Genomic DNA, 19,261 nt, shown 5'->3' with positions numbered 1-19,261 from the left:
ATTCTTGAGTAACTATATATTGCTATATATTTATAACTATGTATATAATATTGCCTCGTTATTAATTAATTCTCAAGCATTTCAGCAATCACGATTTTTCTTTCAACGTACAACATTTGCTTTCGCGGTGAAGGTATATCGGAAGGAAACCAGTATGTCTGAGATCCCAAACGGGCCATGTTTCAGGTACAAAGGTATCATGTCTTATAATTGAAAACGATTATGGACACATATCTAGATAGATATAACACATATACCCATACATAAATCTATGCCTAACACGTAGTTTTTCATCAATCAATTAGAAAAATTACAATGATCTCAGCTAAGCAGACAGATGCATTCTTTACACAAATTGCGTCAAATTTGGATTTAAGTCGGTTAATAACAGGAAACATTAGGCGGTATATAGAATGTACACTTAGTACACGATTAAGAATATTAAATGAAGCTCTTATACGCCTTTTAAGTACGTTCAACGAGTCACCATACCCATAAAAGAACTATTAATACGCGTTATAATAACAATTAATACAAATAAGTCATGTATCATTTACTTGCATCAATTTGTGAAGTAATTGATAGCGATACGAGTAATGATAGTTATTAACCGTCTATAGAAAAACCTGAACCTAGTTTGAATAAATTGCTTGACACACTTTTGTATTTACATGTTTGACATTAATGGCGGCTGTGATTAGACTACTTACATAGTCAATCAGATCGCATATTAGGTTTTACGCTGATATAATACGAATAATTGTTTTATATGGAAATTCACTAAAACTAGAAAACTCAATAATATTTTACTATTTATTTAATGCTTGAAGTAATAAAAGAACGTATTACATTGTTGTCATACTTATCATATTTTTCTGCTATATTAGAAATAGATATACAATAGTAAAAGCTATAATTTAAATCTTTGACTAATACTAAAGAAGGTAGTTCTTCCTTGAAGGATTGTGGGTTATACTAAGAAAAGAAACTAAATTTGCGGTTTCTGTCTAACTCCAAATAAATGTCTTGTTAGAGATGAATTCATTTCTATGACACACACCTTTCAATCATCCAATTTAAAGTAAATTTAACTGTTTCGTAGCTACGATGCAATAGCCAGACCGAGAAACAATTGAAACTTACAACGCTTTTGTCATACAGGATTCTCGACATCGACTCTGAATCTGTCGAGACTCCTGTTTGACAAAAACGTTACAGATTAAACCCGGTACTCATACTTTGCGCTAATCATTTATACCATGATTGTTTGTTCTACCTTCTTTTAAAAAAAAAAAATGTTATAATTAATCGTAGTAACATTTGAAAACTGAAAATGCGGGCAGACTACAGATATTGTTGACGTTTTACAAATATTCGTGCGCTGCATTATTACATAAACATAATCCTTACAATACTAGTTAATGTATACTACAAATAAATTAGATTAGCCACGAATAGGTAATCAACATATCGATATGGCTGACTCGCTTCCGTTCACGGCGTAGACCTTCAGCCCTTATTTAAGCATAAAATATTCAAAAAACCTTTTTGCATGTCTTCTATATATCTAATCAATCATAATTATAATTCGTTGACCTAGCCTAACCATACAGCTTGGGGACCATGAATTATCCATATCGTGGCAAATCACCATCTCATACAGAGGAAACTTTATAATTCTTCGCGCATAAATGCGAGAAGAATTATAAAGTTTATAACAATGCAATAATTACAAAATGTAATTGTAAGTGAAATTTATCAAGATTTTTTTTAAATTTCTAGTTTATTTAAATCAGTTCATTATTTTTAGGTTCAGTTTTTGACGTGATAACGTCTTTAAAATCGTTTTAGTCGGGTGACATGTTCAGAAACTTGTGTCACACCAAAACCTCACGAGCGCGATTGCAGGTATAACGAGAGAGAGACGGACCGATCTCCCGTCTCATCTCTAGCGCTGCCAGTCATTCCGTGAAACTTGTCACGCGGAATCCTCACGAGCGGAGGCTGGCATATATGTTTGTATAAATGTATAAAAGTATGTTTGTATGAATGTATGTATGAAGAAAAATGTATATCATAGTCGAATAAGTAAACTTGTCATTTTACACCCGAAATTTATCATCAAAAGTGTGAATAAAACGATAGATGTAATTTAAAATTTGAAAAAATTGTTATCTTCATTAATTCCTTACTTCCCAAAAACTTATATCACCAATAAGAAGTTATCACGTAAACATCTCGATCGTAAACCTACTTTACAAACAACCAATATTTTATTTGGTCATATTATATTTTAAATATCTATAAAATAAATACAGGTACTTGAGAATTTAATAAGTTGTTTAAAGTGTAGAGTAAACCTACATCTTGATAATGGACTAAAGGGTGGAAAATAAACGGATTATATCCAAGATCCCTTAGTCATGATTACGTCAGATCTCTTCATCTGTTAAATCCCTTAGTAATAATAATATATAGGTAATTCATGGAATGAAACAGCATAATTTCAAGTTACGATTTTATAAATGCTTTATCTCTCTCTCGAGACTCCGAGACCTACAGAGAGCAACAAAGTTTAGCAAACAATGTTAGGAATTTTGCGTACGAAATGAGGCTATACGCGAGAAAACGAATGTGATCGAAGTAGATTTTGTTTTGGGCAAATATATATTTGATGTCCTCAAAGAAGCGCTTTTAAGTAGGATAGCAGTCGTCATGACTCGTGACGAAACCTACTAAGGTCAATGACCTGTATTAAGGATAGATAAAATAACACAGATTAAACATGATGAGGAGCTTTTTAAAATAGCGTTTCATTATATATATTTGTCTATAAGTCAATTGTTGGCCAATACGTTGTTCAAGGTTCAAGAATAATCTGACCCAAGACTACTCCAAAAAGACGTAAAGAAATTGGAGAAAAAGTTGAAGAAATCCTTGCATACAAAGAAAGAGTATACAAAGAATTTATTTTATTTTCTATCTAAATATAGACGTCCTTCAGAAAACATAGGTTATTTTTTATTTTAATTCTGCGGATAAATGTCGGAAGTATAATTTTAGGAGATACTTTCCATATCTAAACAAACTTGGGTATGTTTTGATAGGTTGATGGATATTTGATGGTTTTCGGGATTATTTACTTGGATTATAAATTGATATTGTGGATGTGTAACGTTTAATTACACGAGCACAAATAGTGGTTTATAATAGAAATCTCAGTGTAAACGACTTTTCATTCCCAGTGTAATGTCAACAAACGATTAATTAAATTCTAAAGTTCGTAGAAACTTGAACCTAATTTATTTGGTAGTAGTCAATACAAAATTAAATTACTTGTATAATCTTAATACAACTTTAATAATAAATATAACTTAATAGCTATAATATATAAATATATTTATTTCACGTGAAATTTCAAACTTTTTCAAACTTCTACAGTTTTGGGAACGCGGTGGTCTGAGAAGCCAAACATCAACCAGCCATATAAACCTACTAGTTATTGCTTTGTGGCTTCAGCGTGCGACGCTCATACCTGAGGTCGTAGGTTCGATCCCCGGCTGTGCACAAATGGACTTTCTTTCTATGTGCGCATTTAACATTTGCTCGAACGGTGATGAAAACATCGTGAGGAAACCGACATATCTTAGACCCAAAAAGTCAACGGCGTGTGTCAGGCACTGGAGGCTGATCACCTACTTGCCTATTTACAAAATGAGCATGAAACAGATTCATAAATCTGAGGCCAAGACCTAAAAGAGGTTTTAGCGCCACTGATTTATTTATTTTTAATCACAATCAAATATGTCCATTGCGCTCAGAAACCTAGTTATCGACTGGTGCGAATCTGTTTAGTGGTTCCAGATGACTTCACAAACTCACAAAACGTTAAAGAGATAACTTTAACGTCGGTAACTAACACCACACAAGCATGCAAATAAATCTTAAAATAAAAAATAAATTAATTAATTTTTTCTTTAAATAAATCTTCGTTCAAATATATTCAGCACATCCCCAGTACATACGTCATTTAAAATAAGAACTAAAAAACGGCGACACGCATTCACGCTTTATACCTGCTATGTGCTTTTGTAATCAGAGGATGATACGGCAAATTATTGTTTTGACTTTTATTACGGCTCAGCTGCTAGACCCTTTATTGCGGTAGCAATAACTGAAGGTTGTTTGTATTGGCATACAAAAGAAAATTTATTTTAAGCCGTATTTTTGTAGTCAAGAGATTTTCTACTACCTAAAACTATAGGGGTACAGGGGCGTTCAAGTATTACGTTAGCAGATTTACTGCAATTTATCCCCTCCCCCCCACCTCCTCTTTTCAGCAAAATTAAGCAAAGCTCTCAAAAATAATAGTATATAAACGTATTAATTTTTTGTAGGACTCTTCGAAAATGCTTTTCGTTTTCAAGCATAGACAATGTGTGGGTAATATGTGTAAAAAAGTAAATAATTACTGTTGACGTAAACACCAAATAAGAAAATCAAAGACCACCCCCCATAAAGCTTACGTAATACGTGAACGGCCCCATACGACAGGAATAATTCTAGTATAACCACCCAGGATAGTTCCAACACGAGTATTTCGGAGGCGCTCGACGTCGCTTTTCCTTTTTTTTTTTTTTTTTTTTTTTTATTGATTGATTTTACTATGGTCCCGGTAAATATGTTGGCCAGTATACCCTGAAGTAATTCTCTATGATTTTTCATACTAAAAGTACATGCGCGAACTTTCCCCTACTTAACTTCCAATAGCGATATCTATAGCGATCTCAATCTCAATAATGAGTTTTTGTAATAATAATAATAATTTATTTATTGCAAGAATATGGTACAGAAATGTTAAGGTGGTATAATCGTAAATCGTTCGCATATTCTGCCACACACAATGGCGCGCAAATTTGTCGCAAGGAATTTTACATTATTAGTCAAAGTCAATTCTTATAGTATCTGTATCGTACATATCATCATTATTAAATTTATATCAATTACAGTATCCATAACCATTTATTGAATAGTAAATTTTTTCCAAAAGTAATACACTAAGTCGCTTTTTGAAGACTCTAGTCTGAAGATCTTTTAATTCTTTTGGTAATTTATTGTAAATTTTAATTTCTTTAATTTCTTTCCATGTCTACTTCTTACTTCGACTTCTACATTCAACTTACAAATATGTATGTTTCTGTGCACCAATATATATATATATATATTTCTAAAATATAAATACATGGAAGAGATAAAATTGTACCGAGGTATGCCAAGGATGCGACATCAGCGCTACGGATATGTGCAAATTTACGTTGAACTTCCAAACAAAAACGTCGTGGGAATCGGTATTGCTGTCGCCATGGCCAATTGGTAGCTTTTTGTTATATTTGTTTAAACATCTCTGTAATATATAGTAAAAAAGAAGAACTATTTAGAAAAAGCATTTACACGACTATACCTTACCTTCTAAATACAGCTTATTCATCGAATAATCACGTAGGAACACCTGCTCAGAATGTAAAATGTCGTGCGAAATGGTGCATAACAGCCTGTGAATACCACATTATTACGTGAACATCTGTTTAAAATAGAAAATGACCCTTTTCTTCTCGTAACATTTTACTATTAATGTTATTGAATATGTAAAAGATGTTATCAGTCTCAATTGCAATTGAATCGTAGAAAACTATAGTTTCTTTCCGATACTTTAAAAACGGGATAAATAAAAGTTGATGTAGTGTTTATATGGTTATGAATTATTAAAGAAATATTTATATAATACTAGCTGACCCCGCGAACTTCGTTTCTCCGTAATTTGATTTTACTTAGCCTACCTTTTTAGTACATACCAACATGGAACATTTTGCTATGCTACCCCAAAGACTGTTCGGTTTTCTGGAATTAAAACTTTTTAGGTTTTTCTGTAAATTTTTCTCTATATAAACAGTTAAACATTTATAACAATGTTCTCAGATTGCAAAGGCCTTTTCTGAAAACCTTTTTTACCGTGAATGGCCCAGTCTGTTGGTACCAGTTCCGCTTTTTTACATGTTGAGCCCATATTTGTATTCAAGTATCTATCTCCTTTCTCCATCTGCTACATTGATTTATTATAGTATTCCAGGGGAACATTACACGAAAAAATATGTTATCTAAACACGTTTCGAAGGTTTTTGTCTCTATTATTGTTACAAAACTCATCTTAATATATAAATTAAGTCGAGTTTCTTTGAACACAACTGGTCAACGGCTGAAGTTATTTTCATGATTTTTGATTTATTGTATTTGAATAATTAGAATAAGTATAAAATTGGTTTTCGTAACAGTCAAACATTTAATGTATTTAAATATAGGTTTCCACAATATGTGAAAAAAATGTAGAGTGAAATCTATGTTTATAAATAATACAATGTATACAGTATTAGTGTCATAAAATCATAAATTAAGTTCAACTAATCTGGAACACGACATTCATGACTGTTAGGTGGTAAGTCGCCGGGTCATCTAATCGACAATAAGTGAGACAACTTAAATCTTCTACTCGTAAGTATATAATACATAACCGTAAAAAAATTAAATGTACAACCAATTAAATCAAGTAAAACGAACAACTCCGTTTTAATCCTCAAATTTTCATACAAGAGACAGTTTTGCTTCCCCAGACTTATTGTACGTTCCATAGGTATTTAGGACATGCGAATTTAAAGAAGAAATATATGTTAACGTAAAATTGTAAACACCGTTAGATTGTAATCTATCTCGAGAGATTATAAACTGTCGAAAGATTGTGAACCTCAGCGTACTGGTTACAATTTAACGTATTATTATTCGGTAGATTGTACTACACTAACTTAGTTATCATTCAAACTTCTTTGGTCAATTACAGATTAATTTTACTTCCAAACAATTTCATATAACTACCGAATAATAATACCTTAAATTGTAAGCAGTTCGTTGAGGTTCACAATCTTTCGACAGTTTACAATCTCGCGAGATATATTACAATCTAACGGTGTTTACAATTTTACGGTGACATATATAAATAGTGCCTCAACAGTATCTATAGTACTAGTCTACTTAATTACTTACCATAACTTCATCTCCGGTTTTATATTAGATTACATTGTCAGTAAACATTATTGAGACATTAAACAAAGTAACAGAGTATCTGATTCTATCCTTTCATACTTTGTTGAATTACCGCAACACCACAGCGTCCAACTTCAATTCGCATAAATAACTTTGTTTCCTTATACTCCATATGTTCTGAAAACTTGTTTGATACCATTTCACAAAATATTCATACACAAAAGTTTTACAACGGAGTTCGCAGCTTACGATGCTCAACGGTTACAAAAGTGATTAGATATTAATTATAATGATTTTAAGACTTGTTGAACGAAAGTAATATATAATCCCTATACAATAAACGAAATTATTCACATACAGCAATAACAGTTTATTTTAGATAAACTAAATGCTAATGTACACCTTTCGCCAAATAAATAATTACCTAGTCCTCAAAGACGATTTAATTTAATTGATTTAACTCTCCAGCTTAACTAGAAACATAATTTCAGTTGAATAGAATAATTTCAGTTAAAAAGTATAAGGAATTAGTTCATATTTTTATTATAGTAGCTATTATTTTTAACTTATGATATATTATGAAGGAAGAGGACTACCAAATAAGTGGCTGATTTCGAAATTTTAAATGTACTCTGCATTAGGAAACATTTCGCGGTGATTCAGTGTATGACGTACTGATTGTAGCAGATTGTGAGTCTCGCAACAGAATGTTTGTCTAGAGGTAAAATGGAAGTGCATCAATGGATTTTCCTTCAGTGTCTGCAACCAATACAACGCACCCAACTCTCTTAGGGAGAAGGAAAGCATCGTTGGACAACCAGTCCAGCCACCAATCAGCAATATTTGAATCAAAAATCGACAACGCATGTGGCTAAAGTCGTATAAAGAGAATAATATCAATAAAGGAGAGTGTCCATCTAGTGCTCCGTTAAAAGAGACCATACACAGATAAATAATAGCTATTTAAAAATATATATTGCTTTGACAATTAACATACTTAGCGCTTCTGGGTCATTCATTTTGCGGTATTCATTAGAGTGATCTCATATAGGAGGAACTTCAATATTTGCAATAAAGCAAGATGAGATTAAAATTAATACGAGAATACTTTCATTAGAAATTATACTATGTCGAGCTTTATCAATATAAAGTACAGCTTTTAAAAAGCTGATGGTCCGAAATATAAAACAATATTATTTTAGGCCTAGACGATCCCTTTCGGGACGTAAAATTTACACAACACTTAATATTTTGTTAAAGATATTTTGACGTGATAACGTCTTTAAAATCGTTTTAGTCGGGTGACATGTTCAGAAACTTGTGTCACACCAAAACCTCACGAGCGCGATCGCAGGTATAACGAGAGAGAGACGGACCGATCTCCCGTCTCATCTCGAGCGCTGCCAGTCATTCCGTGAATGTATGAAGAAAAATGTATATCATAGTCGAATAAGTAAACTTGTCATTTTACACCCGAAATTTATCATCAAAAGTGTGAATAAAACGATAGATGTAATTTAAAATTTGAAAAAATTGTTATCTTCATTAATTCCTTACTTCATAAAAACTTATATCACCAATAAGACGTTATCACGTAATCATCTCGATCGTAAACCTACTTTACAAACAACCAATATTTTTTTAATATGGTAGTTGAAAAATCAAACATTTATAAACCTGTAGATATTACTGATTTTAAGGTTTACAATAGTGTTAGTAATCAGCATTGCTATAGCTGTCTAAAGAAAGTATTGACTTTACAGAGTTATATTAGTAAAAACAGGTAGTGAAACCTTATTACAATTTTATAACAAATAAATCCCGACTGTTTAAAAAAGATAACAACTGGACTTCACTAAGCTTAGTTCGGCTTTTGAAAATTTAAAATTCCATTTTTAAAACACCACTTTCATTTGTTCGGCTCAGCTGTAGTATAAATTTTATTGTAGGCAATTTTCCGTTCCTATAATACATTACAGGCTGAAAACCCTTCGCGATACTTACTGTATAATACAAAGTCTCTATATTATTATGTATATGAGCTCTTAGCTGTAAATACTATAGGCAAAGCTCATTAAAAATAAGAGATTCGTACCCAAAGGTCTTTAAATATCTTGAACACCATTGGCTAGTTCTAAATATCTTTTAATTTGATGCCAGAACGAGCTGAGAGAAACTCCAATCTCTAGACATTGTACTCCTGTGGAATACAAATGCGCTTCTTTGTAGACTGAACAGGAACCAACCCTTATCACCATTATCTCTTTATTAGAATACAAATTAATAGAAAGTATTTTGATTCAAAGGTCTACAAGAATGTCAAGTAGACACAGGAGTATATATCAAACTTAAACTGCATACTTTTTCCTGAAAAAAAAAAACTTCAAAAAGTCTTGGCCAGATTGCTATAACGATTTGTTGGCCATTTCATTTCTTAGGCAAGTAGGTGATCAGAGTTTTGTGCCTGAGAAATGTAGTTTTTCGCATCTAAGGCATATCGGTTTCCTCAATCTTTGTTTTTAATTTATGTTATTATTATTAATTACTTAAAATGTCACATGGGACATGGTGTAATGGTTGCAGCTCCTTACAAACATTTTGTAAAACAAAAAAATGGCGAATAAAAAGAGTGGCGGAGAGTTTATTGCCAGTTCTTCTCTCCCGTTCTACGCCCTTGAAAATTGAGAACTGGCAGTAAATGTAAAATTAGAAGCATTCATATATATTTCTTTACTGACAAGTCATAAGTGTACATTATGTTACCTATGTGATTAAATGTTTTTTTTTTTTAATTTATTTATCATACTAATGTTCACCGTACAAGCGACTCTTAAATTCGCACAAAGAAAGAAAAGTCTATAGATGCAGAGCCGTAATTTGATCGCACAAGGTGAAGAGTCGCAAGCAAAAGCCAACACTGTGCAGATTTTTCCGCATTAACCATATTAAAGCTACGATTTGCCCAGACTTATTAAAAAGTTTTATTTTGGTGTAAATGTATTAATATAATATATATTACACTACACTGAGGTCAGTGACCTCATGTGTACTCAAGGTCAGTATATCCCACTCGTCATGCTTTACATCCCTGAAACAGTTTACGAGACAAAAAGTGATATTCGTACCCTAGACTACGTTCCAGTCTGATTTCTTGGTTACGTTATGTAATTACCTTAGGAGATTTCTATCAATCACAAATTTTACTTGAAATAAATTTTAAAAAATTACTCGAAATTTTACCTCGCCATATTACGGACGACTAATTTATATTGTCTATTTGTACATAACTGGGAACTTTTAGTTTTGAATTACTTAACTGACCCATGGTTTACTCACTGTGATCACTCGTATTATACATTTTTATATTGATAAAAGCTTGCCAAAGCTTGGCACTCTGATACATTGGTAAAAGAACCACAATATAATGACATACACGAAGAGATAATACAAATATTTAACAAAAAAATTATAAAACAAAACAAATATTAAACAAAACAATTAAAATTACAAAAACTAAGCGAAAATCGATTCCTTGTAATTTAACTTTAATTAAGGATGTATCCTATACGTCCACGATCATATCAAACACATTCGATTTTAACTGAAAATCTTCTTTCATACCAATTCAAACTGATCTAAATTAAAGAGATCTTTTGTCGTTGTCCTGAAGATACGTAAGTAGTCCCAACGGCTAGGCAATGAATATTCACGTTAAAATTAATTTTCTAGCACACGAACCCTATCTAAGCGTCCGATGACTGGTCTTTAGTGATAAATGATGGTCTGCGATTAGCTCGCCGCACTAATATTCGCTAATGGACGATGTAGCAACCAACTATAGGTGTGCTTCTAAATGGAGCTTTCAATCTGTACATTGTGCTATAAATACACGTATGTCTACTAAAACACAATTTACAGAAAACATATTCGTGTTTATTTCTTATTCTGTTTCTTTTCACGCGGTTTACGATTTGACCAGTATATTTATGAACCGTTTGGAATATTTAATAACTGGCAAATATAAATTGTGTTGTGATTCAACGGAAAACAACCATCAAGCACCCCTACAGGTATCTACTAATATGCTGATTATAAATGAAAAAATATCACTAAAACAAATATGGTCCAATACAGTATATAAGATGTTTTTAGTTTTATCAGGCGTTGAAAAAATAGCACTTATCCCCTCAGTTACTTGAAATCTCGCCTTTACTTGCTTGTTGTCTTAAATTGGCAATTTAGGATATTTTCGAAAAAAAAAACAGTCGGTTTCGTCACCATTTGTTGTTTCTAATAATTTAATAAGGCGATCAGCCGGTTTCCTCGCGATGTTTTCCTCCACCGTACGGGCGCGTGGTATATGCGCGCATATACAGAAAGTTTATTAATGCATAGCCGGAGTTCGAACCTACGGCCACTGTATGATGAAGACACCAGCTCTATTTATCCAATAAGCTTGTAATAAAAAACTGCTACATACAATAGCGTGTTGATAGCGTTAGAATAAATATAGTTATATCTCAACATGAACTTACCTCAACTTAACATCTTACTTAGTTAGGCGTTGGGCCAGATAACTTATCAACTCAAAGCAATCCGCTGCTTTTTGTCTATACTCAGCTAATCGATTTCTAAAGCTGCTAAATGGACCGTATTAAAATATTACATAATCAAGGCTCTATCATCCGTTTACTCGATAGGCATTAAGGACAAACAAGTAATCAGCCGAAGTGCCATTAATATGTTTTTGCTCAGTTATCAAACCCGCCATATTGTCTATTAATTATTATCAAACACGTGGTAGTAGTAGTATAAGTCTTACAAAGTCCGTACTTTAATGAGATTTTAAAAATTAATAAAACTCAAAACGTTTTTAACGCATTTACGACTATTTACCCAACAACAATAGTGATTTATTTCATGAATACTCTATCACATAGCAATAATTATTTATAATTTACTACATATATTCGCTGACGTCAAAACTGTTTTTTGACGCATAAAAAAGAAAATCTAAGGAAATAAAACATTCATATCACAATGCATTTATAAAGAGTATTGAAATGTAATGAAGTAATGATTGAAATAAGGCCGTAATTACTGAAAGACAGTTTATCCAACATTTGCATGTGTAATTTATTATCAACAAACAGAGCGAAGTAAAACATGCTTATGTGCTGCCTAATTCATAACATCAACAACATATGTTCGTAAAGAGGTATTTTTATTATAAATAAAACGTGTTTATTTTGTTTCCGATTTTCTTAAAGTCGGAAACTACGTTTCTCTTCGATCAACACCTCTTAACCACATGCGAATTTATCGATTTAAGGATTAATTAATAAATATTTAATCAAACTATTGTTCACGTGACGTTTGCGTGGAAACTAGAAAAACGTATCTTGATCTGACGACACGCGTCTTTTTCATAGAGATTCCAGAAGCATAATGATAGTCTGTCCATAGATAACCATATTAAAATCCGTTGCGTTCGAAATAATTGTAGATATGGTCGCGTTATGCGACATTGTTTTTTTTTGTATAGATTAATGTAAAACTTTCTACAACGTACCATTTACACGTAATCTGAGATGATCCTCTGAAGACCGCTATAAATTTCACCAGCTAAGGTCACTCTTATTTTTTGACATTCCATGTTTTGTGTCCATTCCTCAAAATTTATTATCCTGTAACTGGACCTCGCTTTTCTCGTTTTATTATTCATAGATCTATCTTATATTTAAAAGATTTATTCATACATGAATGACACGTATTCTGATAACACTTTTTACAAACGTAGGTATTTATAAGAATTTATCGCGAACATAAAAATATTTGCTGTTTATACATTAAATGTTTTTAATGTATATAAGAACATTCATTATTTTTAGATTAAACATTAGTTAAATGTTAATCTAAAAACAATGGAAATTATTGAAAAAACGCGGGAAATAATTATGTTTTTTTAAGTTCGACATTACATTGACAAGTATTATAAAGAAGTCGATCTAGAGACTAAAGAGTGACTACCACAAACAATAGTCGTTACTAATACAGTAAAACTATTAACGCACATTAAGTTTGTCTGTAAATCGTTAATTAACAAAGCATCATTCTTTACAAAATATTTAATGGACTTTACTTTTTTCTCTTTTTACAATGACACTGGAATTTGGCTATAGATTATCATTCATATAATATCAATATGGAATCTAAATATGCCCGATAATTTCGCGTTTTTATATCAAGGTATTTCACCAAATGCCTACATAATCCTTTGCTGAAGGACGCTTTAACGCGTTATCCTTGAAATAAAATGGAGAGGGTTTAGGCCATTTTCGACCTCATAAATAGTGTTTACTAGCCTATAACATGGTCCAGCCTCAGTGTAACCTTCTGGCGACACACCCTAATAGGTGCCTTCATACATGACCTTTGAGTTTTATTATTTTACCTCAACTGAGATATTTATAAATTCTCGATAAAACGTTATTTCTTCAGGAATGTTGTAGGGATCGAAACGATAAGATACCGAGCGTCAATAAACGTAAAATTCCATGAGAGATTTATTCGAATAAAGAATTGGTATTGAATAGAATACAATACATTTTATTACAATAAATATTTAGCTATATTACATTTTCATTTTTTTAATCAACTTTTTTAAAATAGAAATATAATTTTACCGCAGCGCCATCTATCAGTCCAAATGTAAAAGGTCCTCGACATTAAAAAACTCTGACATTAAAAATATTAATATTTATAGTAATATGTTTGAAAAATCAGTCCAGGCGGAATAGAATCCTGCTAAATTGTCTCCAATTTTAATGGCATTCAGTTCCATACGCACCAGAACATAATATATCACTAGATACCTTTTGTAAGGTTACTATATCACATTATTGGTAAGATGAAAATATTATTTATTAACACCAAAATAAGACTTGGACTGAATAATATTTATAGTCTAAATTAGATATATTAACAAGCTTACAAAAATCTGTATAAGCGCCATCTTTGTTACGCGTTTGAAACCACGTACACGAAAAACATTATTGTGATACAGTCGTCCAAAGTTTACCTAAATTATATATAGATGGCATGATATTATATTTTATTATGTCTATCGCATACTAGATGGCGCTGATAAACTTATGAAAACTGAAGGATTGTGATTATAGATTTATCTACACACATATTTCTTCATATTCGTTTTTTTTCCTACAATGTTTGCAATATCTGTGGCAGTACTATATTTTTCTTTAACGATTTTATTTTGCTTCGCTTCACGAAAATTTTATGCCAAGTTCCATCAGAACATTATAGTATGAATTTATAAAAAAGAACTACTGTATATGTTTATTAAAAATATTTGACATTTAGTAATTTACAACCAGTAATTTCAATGGGAATAACTTAAAACAACTTACAACACTCTTGACCACAGAAAAATACCTTGAAGGAATAATACACGCTATGCGGAACGTACAAAAGTTGCTCAATAGAAGCACATCTGTTTTATATGAATTTGGCAACTATACACCTTATCAACTATAAGCAGATCATACAGCACTACTTCGTTTATTAAATACTTGCCTGGAAGTTCCACATTCAAAAATGTTAAATGTCTTCTAAAATATTTGTAACTAACGAAGATACATTATGTCTTTATGTCCTGAGGTAGTCCTCACATTAGTAAATATCAATCGATATCTAATACCTCACAATGGAACGTAATAAAACTACAATAATATGGACATACCTTCGTAAACCATACCCATACAGTAATTTAGAGGTTTTACTATCAGTCGGATCTCATAAATCAGGATTTAATCCGAGGGTAGTAACAAAAGTGATTATTCAGATAAAATATCCTTATAACTTGTTTTGTTTCCGTAGCGTACGGCCTATTTTTCTCAACAACAGGTGCCTCTGTCTAGGTATGAATATTTCTTCCTTGTAACGTACTTATCTTAATTGTATGATGACTGCGTTTGTCAAGTCAAGTCAAGTTAAAAAACAATATAAAAAAGTATAACAAGATTTATTTTGAAAAGTTATGACAATGTTCATTAAAATAAGAGATATTATAAATTTTTAAAATAATTATTATTATCAATACTTTTTCGGCCCATATATTTTACAGTTTCTACTTTCTATGTACTATGGAGCAAATTTATAACCGACTTCAAAAAGTATATTATTAGTTATATGTTATTGTTGAAAATACTTAATCAATTTTAGGATTCCAAGCATGGTATGTATTTATCCACAATTTTACGGAAACTAATTTAAATTATAGATACAATTACAGATTTAAGTGTTACACCTTAGAGAACAGTCCAACTTTCATTAATATCGGTAAAGCAGTTTTTGAGACATATATTATGTCAAGAGAAGACTCACAATATAAAGTATATATATGGCGCTAGAACCTTTTGGTCTGTGACTCAGATTTCTGTATCTGTTTCAACTTCTATGCCTGAGACACACCGTCGACTTTTTAAGTCTTAGGGTGAGATCTATAGTGCGCACTTGGACTTTGCTCAGACTTTACTTACGAAAAACACTAAGGGTGAGATCTATAGTCCGCACTTGGACTTTGCTCAGACTTACCTTACGAAAAACTTTGCCTAGTGTACACTAAGGTTAAACTATGATTTCGTATTTATAGACATTTTAACGGTGAGATTAAGCTAAGCCCAAGCTATGACAGCAAATGTCAAAATACAAATTGATGTTTCAGTTCATGCAATACTTTGTTTATTATCCTTTAAAAAAGTAAACAATAACAAATATTTAAACATCTAAAACGGTACACATATATCTTCAATTTATTGTTATTTATGTATTCATTTATTTTATTATTGCAATAACTAGAAATTTACGAGTAACCTTTAGAAAATGTATTAATTATTTAAAGATGACAATAATTTTGTTACGTAGAACGGATCGCATTGTTTTGACAACAGCAACAGAGCACTTGTATCAAATATCAACAATTGAAAATTTTGCCTAAAGTGTTGTATATGTTCGGAACGAATACAACCAAAATCCTTCCATCCTGTACGGTGAGAATGAATTCAAAAGAAGGAACCGTATTTTGAAACACACGGTATTTAATGTGATCCTGCCACTGATCATTACAAACTTGCAACCTTATAACAACAGAGGATCGCCAAACCTACCGCAATTGCAAATACTTTTTGCATTAAGGCATAAAAATGCAACTGGATGTTTTCAGGTAATATTGTGTTCATAAATATGTATGGTTTTTCGATTTGAATATTATAGGTACCTATGTATTCTCAAATGATTTTAAATACATTATATGTTGAAGACATTTGTCTTCTGACTTTCAGAAACATAACATATATGTAACTAATAATAATTCATTGACATTACAGATGGTGTGTGGTGATCTGAACAGAATAAGCCAATCTACAGTCTGTTTAATTATAAATAAAGTCTCTGCAGAGTTGAGTAAATTACTTCCTAGATTTGTAAATTTTCCAAGAAATATGAACACAGCCAAAAGGAAGTTTGAAGAATTAATAAGATCTAATACTCACCATGACCTAAACAGTATAATCAGAGCTATTGACTGCACCCATATAAAAATTAATAGACCCAAAGGTATCGCTCACTCTGAAGCATACAGAAATAAAAAAGGGTAATTTTCTGTAAATGTGCAAGCAATAATAGGGCCTGATATGGAAATATTTGATATAGTGACCAGGTGGCCTGGCAGTTCACACGACAGCAGGATATTTAGAAACTGCCAGGCGTATGCAAGGCTGCTAAATGGTGAACTAGAAGGAGTTTTAGTAGGTGACAGCGGTTATCCGGCACTTAACTTCATGTTAACAACACTTTTATATCCAACGACAAGAGCTGACAATAATTATAATTATTCTCAAATAAGAACTAGGCATATTGTTGAAAGGGTTTTCGGAGTGTAGAAAAGGAAATTTCCATGTTTACAGCTAGGACTACAGTCAAAATTGACAAAATATACTAGTTATATATAATTATAGCTTGTGCTGTATTGCATAATATAGGTATATAGAGTCATAAGCATCCCCTATGCTTATGATGATGGTGATCTTGCTGACAGCAGAAGTTGAGTAACACAGAAACAATGAAAGATCTCCTACAGGTCTAGCATTCCGGCAATCTGTGATTGCACAATTTAACTAGGTAATTTGTTCGGTAATAAAGAATATCAAAACAAAACTTGTTTCATTTTAAACATTTATTTTCTGATTCTTTTTTTGAGTGTAATACATATTTCTAATACTAATTTATATTTTTGTTGAAGAAATTCTATTTCTAACAGATTTTTTAATTTTATATGTTCCACTCCTATCTCAAATTTTTTAGGGTAGTCAGGTAATAAATGGTAGAAGATTCAGGGAAACGAAAATAACAGATGTGAAGCGAGAGTCATCGGTTAGGTTATAGTTTGAATTTCGTTGTCACTATAATATGCCAGGGCTGCCAGGTGACAGATACGATATCACACCAGTTATTTATAAGATCTCTCAAAAATGGGGTTGAACACTTATATAAATAATGTAAATAAACAACAATAGATACCATAATAATGTATAATTATTTTATTTCATCCATTTCATAGGTATTTATCAAGATCATTTAAAATTTCTTTGAATTCAAATTCTATTTTTCCCAAAGTCTATGGAACTCTGATACCAAATGGCAACACCGTTCATTAAAAACCGACAAAAATAAAAAGTCCAGTAAAAGATATGATGGTAGAGCAAATTTTAGGCCATTATTTTTGTTAGGCTTATAGTCAAAGTTTTTGGTAAGTCGTCGATTTCGTGGACTTGAGATTAAGCTAAGCCAACACTAGGGAGGGATTCGCAGTTTGCTCTATAAATACCGACTGTGTCTTAGCTCGATAGTTAAGTCAGAGTAAAGTCCAAGTGCGGACTATAGATCTCACCCTAAGGTTAAACTATGATTTAGTATATTTATAGACATTTTAACGGTGAGATTAAGCTAAGCTCAAGCTAAGACAGAAATTGATGTTTCATTTCATGCAATACCTTCTTTATTATCCTTTAAAAAAGTAAAGAATGGTTGTAGTTAAGTCTGAGCTAAGTCTAAGTGCGCACTATAGATCTCACCCTAAGACATTCCTCACGATGTTTTCCTTCACCGTACGATCGACTGTCAAACGCGGTCATGGACAGAAAGTCCATTGGGAACAGCTGGTAATCAAACCTACGACCCCAGGGATGACAGTTGCATCTTGAAACCATTAGGCCAACACAGCTCTCGACGTAAATAATATTGATATGTAAATAGGTTTCATTTAGCAAATTAATAACGGATATAATCTTTTTTCGCAATGTAACTTATAAGAAAACACCAGCGTCGTGTTGAATTGGAGACCGCTACGTTTTTATGGTCACTAACAACGTTAACCTCATCTAACCTCGTCCCAGTCAACTTTGGAAGCTCGCAAACACGGAAGCGATAACTATAAACAAGCGACAAAAACCCGTTCAAAGCTTCCTGGCGGGACGGGCTTGGGACAATCCCAACCCCACTCGGTCAGTTGGACGCAGATAAATTTCAACTCGTACACGCTCTGTTTACAACTTTTCTTGAGTAACCATTCATAGATTTTTGCTATACAATATTCGCACGTAATTGTATTTATTTAAAATGAACATAATTTATAAAATAAATTATTTTCCATTTCTATGTCTATATATATGGGATGTTACGTGAATATAGATTTTACCAACTGAATGTTCATAATACTCAAAGTTCTTGCAAAAACATATAATATTTAATGTAATAGAGGTACCTACTTATGTAAGTATGTAGTTATAACAAGCTCGTTCAAATACACACTAAAAAATGTGTCTCATTCATACAATTATTAGAGCAAGAATATAATTGATTATGACTACAATTTAATAGTGTACTAAATTTATAACTAAAGGAGAAGATAAGTATAGAAATAAGAAAGAAAACAAAAGTGATTGAGCGGAAAGTGGAAATGAGCCGGCCACACCGCTCGCAACAACAATAGACAAACGGGATAAGGTGTAAAAGCCCATCAGGGAAAAGAAAGAGACGTGACTTTTGCACCGTGGGCTGTCGAGCTTAAAGAAGCTGGGGATTAGCAGAA

At 32.0% G+C, this 19,261-nt stretch overlaps 1 protein-coding gene and 1 long non-coding RNA gene across 2 annotated transcripts in view; both read left to right on the top strand.

The window, feature by feature from the left end:
• The window catches only part of LOC125063081 (monocarboxylate transporter 10-like), a 115,846-nt gene that overhangs the window by 17,974 nt on the left and 78,611 nt on the right, over nt 1-19,261 (top strand). The window lies entirely within an intron of this gene.
• Nucleotides 15,921-18,248, top strand: LOC125063083. The gene is made up of 3 exons (XR_007119461.1): nt 15,921-16,336; nt 16,500-18,067; nt 18,227-18,248. It is a non-coding gene; the product is annotated as an uncharacterized LOC125063083 (long non-coding RNA).

The sequence above is a fragment of the Pieris napi genome, chromosome 2, assembly GCF_905475465.1.
Source record: "Pieris napi chromosome 2, ilPieNapi1.2, whole genome shotgun sequence".
Taxonomy (NCBI): domain Eukaryota; kingdom Metazoa; phylum Arthropoda; class Insecta; order Lepidoptera; family Pieridae; genus Pieris; species Pieris napi.
Note: the sequence above shows the minus strand (reverse complement) of the source record. Positions and strands in the feature narration are given on the sequence as shown.